Raw genomic sequence first — 15,723 nt, forward strand, 5'->3', positions numbered from 1 at the left:
ACTGAGGCAGGCACCATTAGCCCCATTTTATAGATGAGGACACTGAGGCAAGAGGTGATGTAGACTTGCTCAAGGTCACACAGCTATTAAGTGAGAAAGTCAGGATGCAAACCCAGGGCCTAGGCTGTCTTCTCATGACATCTTGTTGCCTATCCCCACTTCTAGCCCCATGATGCCCATCTTCTCATGACATCTTGTTGGCTATCCCCACTTCTAGCCCCATGCTGCCCCTGGCTCTCTACCCTTTGGCAGTTCTCCTCTCCCTTCTGTTTTGGTTGCAAAGGTAATAGTGGCAGGGAGGTCAGGCTGTCAACACAGTCCCCCAAAAAGGATAGAGCTTGAGGGCATCGTACACACTGCTAAAGAAATGGGACCTGGGGACGTGGGATCCCTTAACTCAGAACTCCCAAACACTCAGCGCACTTACAGCGCACCCTCCCTGCGTCAGGCATTTTCTGCACATTATTTTAACTGCGTGGCAAATGCTGATCACATGGAAAAATCTCTCTTCTCTTTCTTACATCTTACATAGACTCATATTCATTCTCTCTCTCTCTCTCTCTCTCTCTCTCTCACACACACACACACACACACACACACACACACAGAGAGAGAACATGTTGTGCAGTAAGAAGCTGGGCAGACCTAGGTTCAGGTCCTGACAGCCATTTATCCACTGTGTGAGCCTGGGTGTGTCCCTTTACCGCTATGCACCTCAGTTTCTCATCCGCGTGGAGCTCAAAATGCAATACCCTCTTTGGATTCCTGCACTTCAGAAAGGGCCTGGGAGACCTACCTCTCCTGGACTCCTCCCAGCCAGGAGCAGGAGCAAAGAAAACACACACGCGCGCACACGTGCACCCATGTGTGCTGTCTGCTGGGCTATTCTGTGAGGGAAACTGGGGAGCATCCTCTGCAGCGGGGGGAATAAATCACGTTACACAACTAACCACAGTATAAAGCTGAAAGTTCTCAGGGCTGGGGAACGGAGGAAGTGCTAGGAGAGCTCAGGAGAGATTTCTCCTGCTGGGGTGGGCAGGGGTGCTGAGCGGAATAAAAATAAACTCGCACTTACAGCGCACCTTCCCTGTGTCAAGCATTTTCTGCACATTATTTTAACTGCATGGCAAATGTGAAGGAAGAATTAGGATTCCGATTTTGCAGGTGAGGAGAAGGCTCTGAGGGGGAAAGTGATGCCAAAGGTCTCAGGACTAGCAAGTGGCAGAACAGGGATTCAAAGCCCAGAGCCTGTGCTAGTTCCCCTGCTACCTCGAAGGCTTCATGGGGCAGTGGGGGGGTGGGGGAGCTATTGAATAGGGCCTTGCCTAGGAGGAGTTGGTAGAGAGAAGGAGTGAGGGACCTTGTGAGCCAAGGCATTACGATGGGGAGAAGCGGGGCAGAACGGGCAGTAGGGATTTGGGGTGGCCTGCCCATGGCGGGGGCACTGACCCACTCCGGCTGCTGCTATTAATGGGAGGTCTCTCTCTCTCCTTCCCTTTATTGGCACTGACCGGAGCCAGGCAGCCAGCAGGGGATGGGATCAGGATGCAGTTGCCATGGAAATGAATGGGGGCTGTTGCTATGGATACCATAAGATGAGGGCAAGAGGAAGCTAGGGATGCTGAGGACTATCCCCATGACAACTTGGGCTGAAAGCGGGGGTAGGGGGGGACCGGAAGTGAGAGACAAGAAAACAAGACAAGGAGGTCAGCACACCTAGATGAGGCCAGGGGCATTGGGCTCTGGAGGAAGGCTGGGCAAGGAGACCAGACCCAGCGCGGGGTGGGGGCAGAGGGGCAGAGGGACTCCAGTCACCTCCCTCTCCCCCGACAGCTTTTCAACAAGCTGTTTCTGCTGCCCAATCCCAGCGCCATAGAGACTCCAAACCTGAGGCCAGCCCAGCTTGGCACAGGGACTGGCAGGGGAAGAGGAAGCCATCGGAGGGGCTGATTGGGTACCCAGCGGGCAAACATAGGCTTGGGAGCACACAGATCAGGGTTTGAATCCTGGCTCTGCTTCCTTTGCAGCCCTAAATATAATAGTTGTCATTTACTGAGGACCTACTTTTAGCTAGGCCCAGCAACTCTGCAAGGTCTGGGTTGTTTCCCTTGAAGGGGACAACACAGATGAAGAAACTGAGGTACAGAGAGATGAAGTAATTTGCCCAAAGTCTCAATGCTCAGCAGTGGTGGAGCCAGGAGTCGAATCATCGCTCATGCCTGTGCCCACCAGCCCAGCACTGAGCAGCCCCTCTGAGGCCGAGTCCTTGCATTCTCCAGCTCCCTGTGCCTTCCCACAGTGGCACACAGAGGGCCAGATGCTGAGTAAATATTTGTGGAGTGTGTGAGTGAGGAAGCGATCCAGGAGGAAGCAGGAAAGACTGAGGTTAGATGGAAGAAGTGTCTGACTTTGAGAGCAATGACTCATTGGTTTGGCTGGCCGAGAGTAGAAGATCCACAGAACCGGGATGGACTTTTCGAACCATCTAATTCCACATATTCAAATTAAGACTCAAAAAGTCTAAGTGACTTGCTTGCTCAGGGTCACACAGGACAAGAACCCCAATCCCCTATCTTCCAGGCCAGCGTAACTTTTTAGCTGAATCCGTCCAGTCCCCACCCCCACCCCCCGGCACCTTTAAGCTCCTAGATGTTGGTGGCAGCAGGCTCCTTGTACTTTCTAGGCAAGGCGAGCTGATCCACAGCACCACGCCTGTGCCCAGGCTCTTACTTTCTTCTGCCCAGGATGTCCTCCCTCTCCCCTCTACCTGCAGCCTTTGTCGGTCTGGCTGAGCTTTTCTGAATCTTGGGGCGCCCTGAGCCAGCCAGGCCTCCTGGGAAGTTGTTTCTGACTCACTCCCACCCCCCACAGAACCTGACAGGGTCAGTTATCCCCCCTCTATGTTTTGTGCACACTCATGTCACAGGCCGTCCTTATCACCAGCTAACTTGAGATTCTCTCTTGAAGTGTCCATTCCCTACACTACTCCCGTTTCCCATGGGCAGTGGCCTGGTATAATTCACCTCTGTGGACCCTCCCTATGCCCAGGCCAGGGCCCAGCAGCCACCTTGGTCCCCTAAGACCACAGGTGGCAGTCATGTGTGTCTGTGTGACCATCCTGTCTGACAACTGTCACCCTAAAAGCCACAGCCCCACATGCTCAAAAGCCACTGACACACATTCTTGTGATTATCTCCACCGAGGCACATGCAGAGAGATTGCTAGGCACAGAAAGTTGCTGCCTCACACAATCAACCTCACACACTCAGAATCCCTCACGCCCAGCCTCAATCACATTCCCTCAGATACACAACAGTGCACAGCCTCTCACTCTTCTCTCACCTGCCAGCCTCACGCACACCTGTGCACAGGCACACACGTTTCCCTCACAACAGGTAGAAACCTTCCCCTTTCCCATAGCACAGGCCCTCAGCCAATTCAGTTGCCTACACAGGAGTCTACACCCCCATGGCTCCCACAATGGCCATCTGACCTTTAGTTGAGCCCCTGTGCCCCCTAACTTCCTTCTATCTCCAATAAAATGAAGGGTAGAATGGTCTCCCCCTCCACAGCCACAGGTCACCTAGACTCACACGCCCAGCTTGAACAGAGCAATCTATGTATCATTCCCCAACACAACCCCTGGGGCTCTCCACCAGGTTTTGGTCCATGCTGTCTCTGACTCCTTAATGCCTCACCTCTCAAACCATCTATTCAAACCCTTCCCAGCCGTCTACTCTTGCCCCTCTTCCTCCAGCAATCCTTGGACACCACCACCCCCAGCCCATCTTGACATCTCCCTACTCTTTGGGCCAGGAACATATTTTGCTCATTACTGAAGCCATATCTGCTCAATCACTTCTGCCCTTCACACCCTGCCTACTTTCCCAAAGGAATTCTCATCTCCCCTGGGAGATGGAGAACTTATGGAGAACACAGCCACTGTCTTACTTTCGGTCCCTCATGGTATTTAGCTTGAAACCTTGTACACAGTAGGTGTTTGAGCAATGCCTTCTGGAAGAGTAAATAAAGGAGAGAGGAAGAGAGAGGGAGGGAAGAAGGGAGGGGAGAAATAAATGAGAATTTGAATGAGTGAGTGAGTAGCTGAGTTGAGTGCCTAAGTGAGTCAAGCAACAAGTGAAGAGTGAGGCGAGCCTCTGGAAAACTACCAGGGCATGTGATGGGGATGCTGAAGGGAGGGGGGAAACAAAGGAGAGGAGGGACTCTCACCTGGGCCTTAATCAAAACAAGAGCCGCCAATCAGTGCACACTTGGCAACTGTGCACTAGACCCTATGCTGAGCTCCTTGTGCTTTTTCTTGCTAATCTTCATGACAACGCAGAGAGGTAGATCTATTCTCACTGTACTCGGGAAGAAAATGAAGCTCAAGGAGAAGATAATACTTGTTCAAGGTTATACAGAGAGTAAGTGGCAGAACCATAAGGTAAACTCAGATTTGTCTAATGCAAAAGAAAAAAAAAAAGGCTCAGAAAGGGAAAGCAGGGGTATGAGCCCACCTGGGAGTCTCCTGGCTTTGCTCCTAACACAGACTCATCATGGAAGGTGTGGGTTCTACAGCGCATAGAGGACACCTTTTGCCTTCCTGCCAACAGCCTCTGGGGATTCTTAGAACTAGCTTTTGGCAGGTGCAGGAAATATTTAGGGTTATTGCATCTGGGGGCAGTGGCTTTCCCTCAGACTCAGAGATCCCTAAAGCTGTAGAATCAGAACCTTGAAAGTATAGAATCAAGGACTATTAACATCACAGAATGTTAAAATCACACCATCAGAATTTTTTCTAAATGGTAGAATCATGAAATCTTAAAACCACAGTATTGTAGAATCCCCAAATCACAGCATCATAGAAATAGAAACCACAGAATTGGATGGAATGTGTCACCAAATTATCCTCTCTTAAAGTCACGTAATCATAGTTTCTTAAAATTGTACCATCTCAGATTCACAGAATGTCAGAGCTGGAGGAGCCCTTGGAGATCCTCTGGTCCAACCTCCCTCCTCCTTTTACACACGGGGAAACTGGGTAGCAGGGAGGCCAAGCAACGTGTCCAAGTTGGCCAGCTCGCACCACCTCAGGCTGAAGAAGGCGCTAGGCTTGCCCATGGTGAGAGCGCCACATCGTTCATTCATTTATTGAGTGCCTTCTGGGTGTTGACAATAAAATCAAACCCTACTCTCTCTCCCAGCCCCTGTTCCCAGCCCTGGATAGGAAAGAAGGTAAGACCCTGGTGGGGATGGGGAGAGGGAAGTGGGGCGGGGTGGAACATACATCAGACAGAGAGAAGAGATCAGCTTTTATTGATGGAAATTCTTTTGTACACAGCGACACGCACTCTGAAAGGCCTTTTCCTCCTGATCATATTTACAGAGCACTATGGGAGTGGCAGGGGGGCACGGGACAAGGCCTCCAAGCAGTAGAAGAGATGGCAGCAATGGCCACAGCGAGGGAATGAGCAGGCTAGGTCCCGACCCCGTCTGGTCCTCTAAGCCCTAGGCACCCTGCATCTCTGTTTGTGCTCACAGAGGACAGAGGTAGGTCCTTGGGATGTCATTTGGAGACCTCTCCAGGAGTGGCAGGCTCCAGGGTGCCTGGGAAGTGGGGTGCGGGTATGGGAGGGTCCAGGTTTCAAGCTTCAAGCTCCAAGCTCTGCTGCTCCCACATTTTAGTCAGACCTAGGGCTCCAGCCTTTATAATTTGGGGGCTGGAGTCCAGGGGAGACAGCAGTGAGGGTGGGAATTCCAAGAAGGGGGTGGGTGAGGACGGGGCACGATGCCTGCCCATCTGGTTCCTGAAGCAGGGACGGGGTCCCATGGGGGATCGAGGGGGCAGGGGGCAGGGGGCTGGTTAAGGCTTTTGCTTCTGCATAGAAAATGACCCTTGTCCTCTCAGTTACCGAGAGGAGGGACTACTGCACTCGGAGGCCGGACAGCAGAACTGATGAGCGTCTTCCTCTTCCTCTTCCTCAGTCTCCTCCTCCTCCTCCTCTTCCCTGGGGCCAGGAAGGGCAGGGTAGAGGCCACAGGCGGCGGGTGACAGAGAGAGGCAGAGGCATTAGTTTGCAGAGCAGGGGAGACACAAGAAGGGCTGGAACCAGGGAGGTGGGGCTAGGATGGGGGTTGGAATGGGGAGGCCAGTGTGACCAATGGGGCCACATCCATCTCAGTCTCCAAGGAGCCTGTTGCTGGTCCCCCTCCTGGAACGGCCCTCCCCCACACTCAGGCTGGGCTCAGGCTTAAGGTTACACCCAGAGTATGTAAACTCCCTTTCTGACCTGACAGGTGCCCAACCTTAATTTTAACATAAATAGTAGCAACCAGCTCTCTGCTGGCACTTTGCATGGGTCATCTCATTTAACCCCTGCAACAACTGTGCAGCATTTTAAAGATGAGGGAATTGAAGCTCAGAGAGGTTAGTTATCTGCCCAAGGTCACACAGCTGGGTGAGCGGTAGTCAGGATTTAAACCTGGAAGTTCTTGGAGCTCCAAGTCTCAGCCTCTTCCCAGCAGGTCCTTTGGGTGAACTTGGTACTATCTCTAGAAATCCACCGTGCCCTTGAAGGACAAAGATTTGTATTTCCTGAAGGCTTCAGGGTTGGGAATGTAGGAGATGCTTAGAAATGGAGTGTGGAAAGTCCACAGCTTTGGAAGCAAACAGACCTGGGTTCCAAGGCCAGCTCTACAAGTGCTTCTAGGCTGCGGCCCCAGGCATGTTAATGCCCCTCTTGGAGCTTCAGTTTCCTCATCTGTAAAAATGAGGCTTATGATGCCAACCCCACAGGATTGTTGAAAGGACTGGAATACATGTCAAGTGCCTGGCAAACAAGAGTGATGGGAACATGGTGGTGGTTATTGTTAACTGCTCATGAACTGAACCTAATTACCAAGGTGGCCATTTGCACCCACACAGAAGCGCCACAGCGGCGGGGAGGAAACATTGCAGGAACAAGCACCTGTTCCTCGGGTCCTGCGGAGCAGTACCAGGGGCCAGTCTGCATGTGGCAGTCACTGGAGCTGGACTACATTTTCATGGGGTGGATGGACAGGCAGGAGGGCTGGGGCAGGACCAGGCGTCCTGGGAGTGAAAAGGCTGATCTTCTAGGGATATCCAAAGAAACAGTCTCACCCCACTCCCAGACCCCCTTGGCTCAGGAGATGTAGGAAATATGGAATCCAGGATACTGGAGGATTGGGAAGACATGGGAAGGAAAGAGAAGGCAAGGGAAGGCACTGCTGTCCATCTGACAGACAAGCGCGTGCAGGGGTGCGCACGTGGGGACACACACACACACACACACACACACACACCCTCCTCATACTCAGAGCTCCCTCTGACACATTGTTCCACAGAGTCACTGAGTCAGCAAAACCACATGAACCAGTGCTCAAGTCCTGGGCAAGTAGCTCCTCGTTTCAGAGTCTCCCATTCCTCATCTATAAAAGGAGAAGGAAACTCCACACCTCTCAAGGCTGTCATGAGGAACAAATGATCTTCCAGTCCCCCTGCTCACTCCCCTCCTATCCAGGCCAGACCCCTGCTACCCTTCACCCTGACGCTGCAGTCACCTCCTGATTTCTTCTCCCTACTCTCTTGGACCACATTAGCCTTCCTAAAGCCCACCTTTGAGTGTGAATCTCTTCTGCTCAGACACCCACCTTGGCCCCCCTTAGCTTCCTGGATAAAGTTCAGATTCCTCTACTTGGCATTCAAGGCTCCCCCACCATATGGCCTCACCTGGCCTTTCCTGTCAGGTGGAAAAAGCCCAGGCTTTAGAGTCAGACAGACCTGGGTTTAAATATCAGCCCCATCACCTACTAGCTGGGTGACCTTGAGTCCATTTCTTCACCTCTCTAGGACTTATTTTCCTTATCTGCAAAATGAGGAAATACCTATTCTGCAGGATGTGGTGGGATTAAATGAATTCAAGTATGTAAGGCACCTGCCACAGGGTAGGTTTGGTGCCTCATACATGGTAACTATTACTGTTACTGTCAGCATCAGTGGCATCAATGTTATCCCGTCCAGCCTTCATCAAACTAGCTTGTTCGTTATTACATCAGCACGTCCAGCCTTTTCACGCCTCTATGCCTTTGCTGACTCTGTTTCTTCCTTCTGCACAGAGCTTTGCCTGTTGAAATCCTGTCTGAACTTCAAAACCCAGCTCAAATGCTGCTTCCTGCAGGAAGTCCTCCCTGACTTCCAACCAGAAGTATTCTTTGCTTCCTCCTAGCTCCAGCATCCATGCTCTTTGTCAGGGATCTCCATGTGTTGCTTTGAACTTTTCTGAAGCATTTCTTTAACTAATCCCCTCAACGCCCTTGTATTCCCCCGACCACCACTATCTCTGCTTTCCTTCCCTGTGAGAAAAAGAGGGTCCCTATACTATTTAAGGCCAGTCCCTCCACCCAGGCTCTGGAGCCCACCCCTGCTACCACCTCCATAACAATCATCCCCTCTCCCTCCAGTATTTCAACCTCTCCCTCTCTGTTGCCTCCTTCCTACCAACATTTATAGAAGCTCAAGTCTCTCCCATCTGGGAATAAAAACCCTCGATCTGCCCCCACATCTCCCTCTAGCAATCAGTGTCCCTCTCTCCTCTTCACAGCTAAGCTTCTTGAGAAATTCGTCTACACTGGCCATCTCCACTTCAGTACCTCCCACGGGCTCTTCAACCCACTGCAATCTGCCTCATGCGCCCACCAAGCCACAGAAACTCTTCTTAGTAAGGTCGCCCAGGACCTCCCACTGGTTAAAGCCAATAGACTCTCTCCCACCCTCATCTTACTTCCCCCAGCTGTAACATTTGCCACTCTTAACAAGCCCCCCCGTGCGCAGACGGCTCTTTCCTTCCTCTGCTTCCGTGAGCCCACTCCCTGCTGGTTTTCCTCCTACTTCTCGGACCACCCCCAGCTCCTCTTCCTCTCTCCATTCCTTATGTGTTAGTACCTCTTCCCCAGTTCTGCTCTGGTCCTCTTCTCTTTCATTCCACACTCTCTGTCAGTGATCTCATTCCATTCCATAACTTCAGGTATGGCTGAGGACCCCACATCTCTCTCTCTAGCATGGATCTCTCTCCTGGGTCCCAGACCCATCAAGCCTAATGCTTGCTGGAAGCTCCACCAAGATGGCCCTTAGGGCCTTCAGAGTTCACAGGGACCTCTAACGCAGCATCTTACCGCTGCAAACCTGTCCTCCTGCATTTCCCACCTTTGTGAAAGGCACCACCACCCAGTGGCCCAAGCCCAAAACACACCTGGAAGTCACCCTAGGTTCTTCCTGCTCCCTTAGCAAGTCAGCCACCGAATCCTGCTGATTCTACCCCCTAAATAGCTCTAAAAGACTACACATGATCTGGCCTCCGCTAACTCATCATCTACTCCCCTTGTCCCTCGCTCACTCTTTCTCCAATCGTACTGGTCTCCCTGCCGTCCCTCAAACATAACAAGCACACTCTTGCCTCAGGGCCTTTGCACTTGCTGGAACATCATCCCCCAGATAGGTGTGGCACCAGACACATTCTATATATTTAGTTGCTTATTTATTTAGTATCTGTCTCACCCACCGTAAGATCCATCAGGACAGGCATCTGTTTTGCTCAGTGCTATATCCCTAATGCCCAGCACAGTGTCTAGCACTCAACAAATATGTGTTGAATGAATGAATCCATTGTCAGGCCTGAACACGGGCAACTCACCGTGACCACCCTCAGTCATCTCCACCCCCCACTTCCACCCCCATTATCTATTCAGTCTCTGACTCCAGTTCTCTCTTCTACCCCATCACCTCCCAAATCCACCTCCTCTGCTCCATCCCCACAGCCAATACCTCAGCTTACCTCTCTTGGATTACTGCAAAAGCCTCCTCCCTAGTCTCCCTTCCTTCTAAAATGCTAATTTGATCAAGTTACTTTCCCTCCTCAAGAACTGCTCATGGCTCTCCAGCTGCCTACCACGAGAAAGGACCCTGGGCTCCCCAGACAGCGGTTTGAGGTGTGTCTAACCTCCGCATCAGTGTTCAGCCTTACCATTTCTCACCTCCAGGCCTCTGTGTTCACTCTCAGAGCATCCTCTCCCATCTCTACCACTCAAAATCTTTACAGACCTTGGATGACTGGCTCAAACACGACTTTCTTCAGGAAAATACCTGACTCACAAACCAGAAGTAATTCCTCCCCAAAATACATAGAGAAATAAGTGTCTCCAGTGTCACTCAGAATCTCCGAGAACCAGGAGTAGGATGGAAGTTAGTAATTATATCTGAGACCACGGACTTTGGGGGCTGGGCGAGCATTAACAGAGGTTCCCTTCTCCTCCTGCACTATTACCCTGGACTCATGTCCCTCTGGCCCTCTGCTAACACTGACTCATCCTTGCCTCCTCCCTTTCTCTCACCTGCTGTTGGGTCTATCTCATCAATAACTCTCAAAGAATTTAGATCCCATAATTTGAAATTAAAATGGTTCTTTGCGAATGGTGCCCACGGGAGTAGTGCAACATAGTAGCCCTGCTCCAAGCCACTTCTTCTATGCCAATATCCCAGTGTAGGCCTTCCATCTGGCCTCCATGCATACGATCCATTTTTCATACCAACTGCTAATGTGATATGTCTAAAACACAAATTTTACCAAATTTCTCTCCTATTTAGAATCCATTCACATGATACCTCATCACCAGCAACATGGGTTCTTAACCTTTTTTGGAGGAACCCAAAACCCTTTAGGCATTTAATGAAAGCCACAAACCATCTCCCCAACAGAAAATGCACACAACTAGACACACACAACATTTTGCATTCAATTTCAGGAGGTTCATGGGCCACCTGAAGCCATTTGGGACCCATGCAACCCAGGTTCTTAACAAACCTCTGGCTCTTCCCAACAACATCCAGGTTCTTTTGCATATGCTGTTCCTTCTGCCTGGAACATTCTGCCACACTTCACCCTTCTGCCCCTGACTGCCTCTGACTCATCCTCTAAGACTCAGCTCTTAGGCTGAGTTGACCTGCACCAGCCCTAGGTGGGGCCAGATCTCTTCCACTGGGCTTCCACAGCAGCCCCCCACCCTGTGCTCTCCTCTGTCATAGCCCTCCTCAGTCTCCCCAACTGACTGGGAATTTGTGGAAGGCAAGAACCATTACCTAGCATAGGCCCTGCCATAGCAGAACTCCCTAAGTGTCTACTGAAACGAACACTAATAACAGCTACCCTTTTTTGAGTACTCATTATGTGCCAGGCACTCAACAACGTGAATACTATTTATGATCTCTTCTACTCCTCAATAAATAAACCCCATGATGTTGGTGTTCTTTTTAACAGATAAGGAACTAGGCTCAGAGATGTGAAGTGAGTTGTTTAAGGTCACCAAGTTAGTGAGTGACAGAGGTGGGATTGAATTGAGACATGTTGGCACCAATGCAAGTATTGGTCCACCATGCTTCCCTGCCCTGGACTGTGAGATTAGGAGATGGTATCAGTAGCAGAATAGGACCAAGAACCAGGGCCAGAATGCCCTGCCTGGGCTCCATTTCCCAGGGCCGCCTACCCTTATTTTCCCTCCTGTGTCACCTTCATGTCAAGACCAGGGACCTGGCTCTCTTTCTCTCTCCCTCTCTCTTTTTTTTTTCTTTTGGCCATGCTGCGAGGCTTGCGGGATCTTAGTTCCCTGACCAGGGACTGAACCCGGACCCCAGCAGTGAAAGCACCAAGTCCTAACCACTGGACTGCCAGTGAACTCCCTGGCTCTCTCTTCTTATGGTGCGATCCCCTCCATCCCATGTACTACTCTCAGCCTCCTCATCCCAAAGCCCCACTATGGTCAGGCCCATCCTTTGCTCCAGAACCATCCCTAGACATGTACAGCTTTTAGATCCAATCCAATCCAAGGCTACATATTAGCTATGAGGAAAACAAGACATGGGTAGTCCCTGCCCTTCAAGAGTTGATAGTCATCCAGGAGTTTTACATGTACCTTCTCCAATCCTAAAATCAGCCCTGAGAGGTAAATAGGCATTATCCTCATTGCACAGATGAGGAAATAGAAGCTCAGAGGCTTGCCGAAAGTCGAGCTTGTAAGTAGCCGAATTTGGACTTGAATAAAGATACTGACCCAACTATTTACCCCCATTAGGTCATCCTGCTTGGAAGAGCCAAAAAGTAGGCAACCATTTCCGGCAGGATTGGGGGATAAAGGAAAGCTATTACTCTTTCAAGACTTAGTACACATGTCCCCTCCTGTAGGGGACAGGTGGGGTTAGGTACCCCTCCTCTGGCAGCCCTCTGAGCCTACTTACATTCTATCCCAAACCACACTATGCAGTCATTGTCTATGTGTCTCTCTCTCCCTTCTAGACTTGAGCTCCCTGACTGTAGGACCAGATACAGTTCATTCCCATATATTGAACCAAGGTTCAACATAAGGCCTAACTGAGAGCAGGCAGAACAAATGCTTGCTGAATGAATCAGGTGGTATTTGAGCAAGTTATTAAAAGGAAAAACAACAGGTGGATACAGGAAAAAGGTATAGAGGAGGAAGGAAACAAGTTAGTAAAGGCAAGGAAATGGGACCAAGAAAAAAGGCCAGTAATTTTAAAATTGTGACAGGGTAGGTATAACATTTTTTTCATTGTTGTTATGGGGGTTTTCTTTTCCTTACAAAAATGGGATCATACTATAAGCCCTGTTCTGCAATTTGCTTTTTTCATATAAGTCTTAGAGGTCTTTCCAGATGAGTATCTAGAGATATATCTTTTACTTTTGATCTGCTACAGAGTATGGATGGATCATGAAGGAAAAGCTGTTTCCTACTGATGGACACGTAGGTTGTTTTAATTGTTTGCTATTATAAACAATGCTGCAATGAACATCTTTGCATATGTCTGGAAGTAGTTTTGAAGGATTCCTAAAAGTTGAATTGCTGGGCAAAGTAATGAACATTTTGTTTAAAATGTAGATAAAAGCTATTTCCGTGGCTTTAACATTTTTATAAACTGGCTAAAAATAAAGATTATTCCTACTCATATAATCCTGTCTTTATTTAAGAAGCATATATCATGCAACCTTTTCATTAAGAGTTGGTTGAGAATGCTATCCTACAAAAGGGCGTGTGATAAAGAGTTGCACAGTATGGCTTATGTTTGCAGTTGGGGTTGGGGTATTTTAGAAAAGGGCTCTGGCTGGCCAAATTGGGGTCTACCTAGTAGTAAAACTCTAGAGAAACCTAACTCTAAGACATAGTTCTCAGCTTGGAAGTATATGCACATTTAAGTTTCTGGGGGCAGCTAACAAACTGGTCCCATAAGAAAATGAAACCAATTCGTACTCTTATCAAGGAATATGAGAGATTCTGTTTCCTCACAACCGTTTCAATCTTTTAAATTTTGGTACTTTAAAATTAGTACTTCGTCGTTGTTTTAGTTACATTTCTTTAGCTATTTGTAAGGTTGAACATCCTTTCTCATTCATTAGCTGTATACTTCTCTGAATTGTCAAATCACGTTATTTCTCCACTTTAAATGGGTTGTGCACCTTTTTCTTATTGATTTCCAGGAGACGATATAGACAGAGATATTAACCTTTGCCTGATGTCTATGTAGCAAATACTTTCTTCTAGCCTGTTGTTTCTGTTTTAACTTTGTGTATAGTATCTTTCTCCACACAGAAGTTCTTAACTTTAACGTAGTTGAAATTATTGCTCTTTACTTTATGGCTCCTGAGTTCTTAAACCCTGATCAGAAAGGCTTCTCCACCCTGTTATAAAAATATTCTGGATTTTCCTCTGGTACTTTTACAGCTTTATTTTTTGCATTTGTTTTTGTACAAGGTAGGGATTTAACTTAAATTTTTTCCAAATGGTAGCTAATAGTCCCATCCTATTTACTGACTTCCCACTGATTTGAAATGCATTCTTTGTCACAAATTAAATTCCCATATGAATATATGGGTTTGTTTCTAAATTCTCTATTTTGTTCCATTTATGTATTCCTCTATTTCTGTGATGATATAATATTTGTAATTTCTGTAGATTTATGGTAAGTTTTTATATCTAACGGGGCAAGTCCCCCCTCATTGTTCTTCTTTTTCAAAATTTTCTTAGTAATTCATGGGCATTTACTCTTCCAAATGAACTTTAAAATCCAATTGCACAATTCCCAAAGAAAATACCACTGAAATTTTAATGAGAAATACATTGAACCTTTTGATCAAATTGGGGGAAAAATGTCATTTTAAACCATACTGAATTCTTTCCATCCAAGAATAGGATATGACTCTTGATTTATTCAAGTCTTATAGCCTTTGACGAAATTTTAGTTTTCTACAGAGAAGTATTTTAAATTTCTTACAAATTCGTAGCAATTTTACCTTTTTTTTTGCTACTGTGAATGGGAATCTTTTTCTATTATGTCTTCTAATTAGTTATTGATGGTATTCAGAGAAGCTGATGGTTTGGGTGTATATTTATCTTGTATCTACCCATCTCACTGAATTGTCTTATTAGTTCTAATAATTTTTCCTTTTATTCTCTTTGATTATCTAAGTAGACAACCATATCATCTTCAAATAATGCTAATTCTGACTCTTTATTTCTGATATTTATACCACTTATTTCTTTTTTTAATCCCAATGATTAAAACTTCCAGAAAAACACTGGTTAGTGACAGTGATAGTAGTCATCCTTATTTTGTTCCCAAATTGAATGGAAATTTATCTAGCACTTCACTGTTACATTTGATGATTGTTTTTGGTTTCTGATAAAAATTCTTTCCAAGTTAAGGAGGTTTTCATTCATTCCTAACTTACTGTACTAGTTATCTATTGCTGTTTAACAAATTACCCCAATGCAGCAAGAGATAACTAAGGCAGTAAGGGTTTTTAAACCAAGAATGGATGTGTGATTTTGTCAGATTATTTTTTCAGCATTTGTGGAGATAGAGTAAAAAGATTGTACAACTATTAGTATAATCAATTACAATAACAGCTTTCCTAATTTTGAACAATCCCTGCACTCCTGGGACAAACTTTCACTTGTCACGATACAGTCTTCTTTTAATACGCTGATGGATTCAGTTGGAGAATCTGTAATTTAAAACGTGTTGCTCTATTAATATGTGAGGTAAGGCTATAGTTTTCCTTTTTTTGTCTAAACCTGTCCAGTGATACCAGCCTTCTAGAATGAACTAGGAAGCTGTCCATCTTTTCCTATTAGCTGATCTTTCAAGATTGGATAGAACTTCCATGATACCTGAACTTCCATAATACCAGCTGGGCCTGGTACCATTTCTGAGGAGAAAACTTTGACCATCTTTTAAACTTCTTCTATACTGTTCTATTCTATTCAGGTTTTCTTCCACTCCTTAAGTGATTTTGGTAATTTATATTTTCCTAGAAAACCACCCATCTCATCTAGATTTTCACATTTATTGTTATAAAATTACACAAAGCATTTTCTTATGACTTTCATATCCTCTGAATCTGTGGTTAAATCCCCTTCATCATACCTTATTTTATTTATGTTTTCTTGCCTTTTTCTCAACCATAACTGCCAGAGGAGGGTCTGTCTAGTTTGTTGGTCTTTTCAAAAATCACCTCTTAGCTTATCAAACCTTTTGTTTTCTATTTCATTAATTTCTGGTTTTATATATAGTAATTACTTGATTCTGCTTTCTTTTGGTTGTTCTTTTTCTAGAATTTTCTAGACTCTTGATCAGAATAA

The 15,723-nt window shown here is 47.1% G+C and overlaps 1 protein-coding gene across 6 annotated transcripts in view; it reads right to left on the reverse strand.

Annotated features, from left to right (window-relative positions):
• Positions 1-15,723, reverse strand: part of IQSEC2 (IQ motif and Sec7 domain ArfGEF 2) — a 75,748-nt gene that overhangs the window by 22,844 nt on the left and 37,181 nt on the right. The window lies entirely within an intron of this gene.

Source organism: Eubalaena glacialis, chromosome X (genome assembly GCF_028564815.1).
Source record: "Eubalaena glacialis isolate mEubGla1 chromosome X, mEubGla1.1.hap2.+ XY, whole genome shotgun sequence".
Taxonomy (NCBI): domain Eukaryota; kingdom Metazoa; phylum Chordata; class Mammalia; order Artiodactyla; family Balaenidae; genus Eubalaena; species Eubalaena glacialis.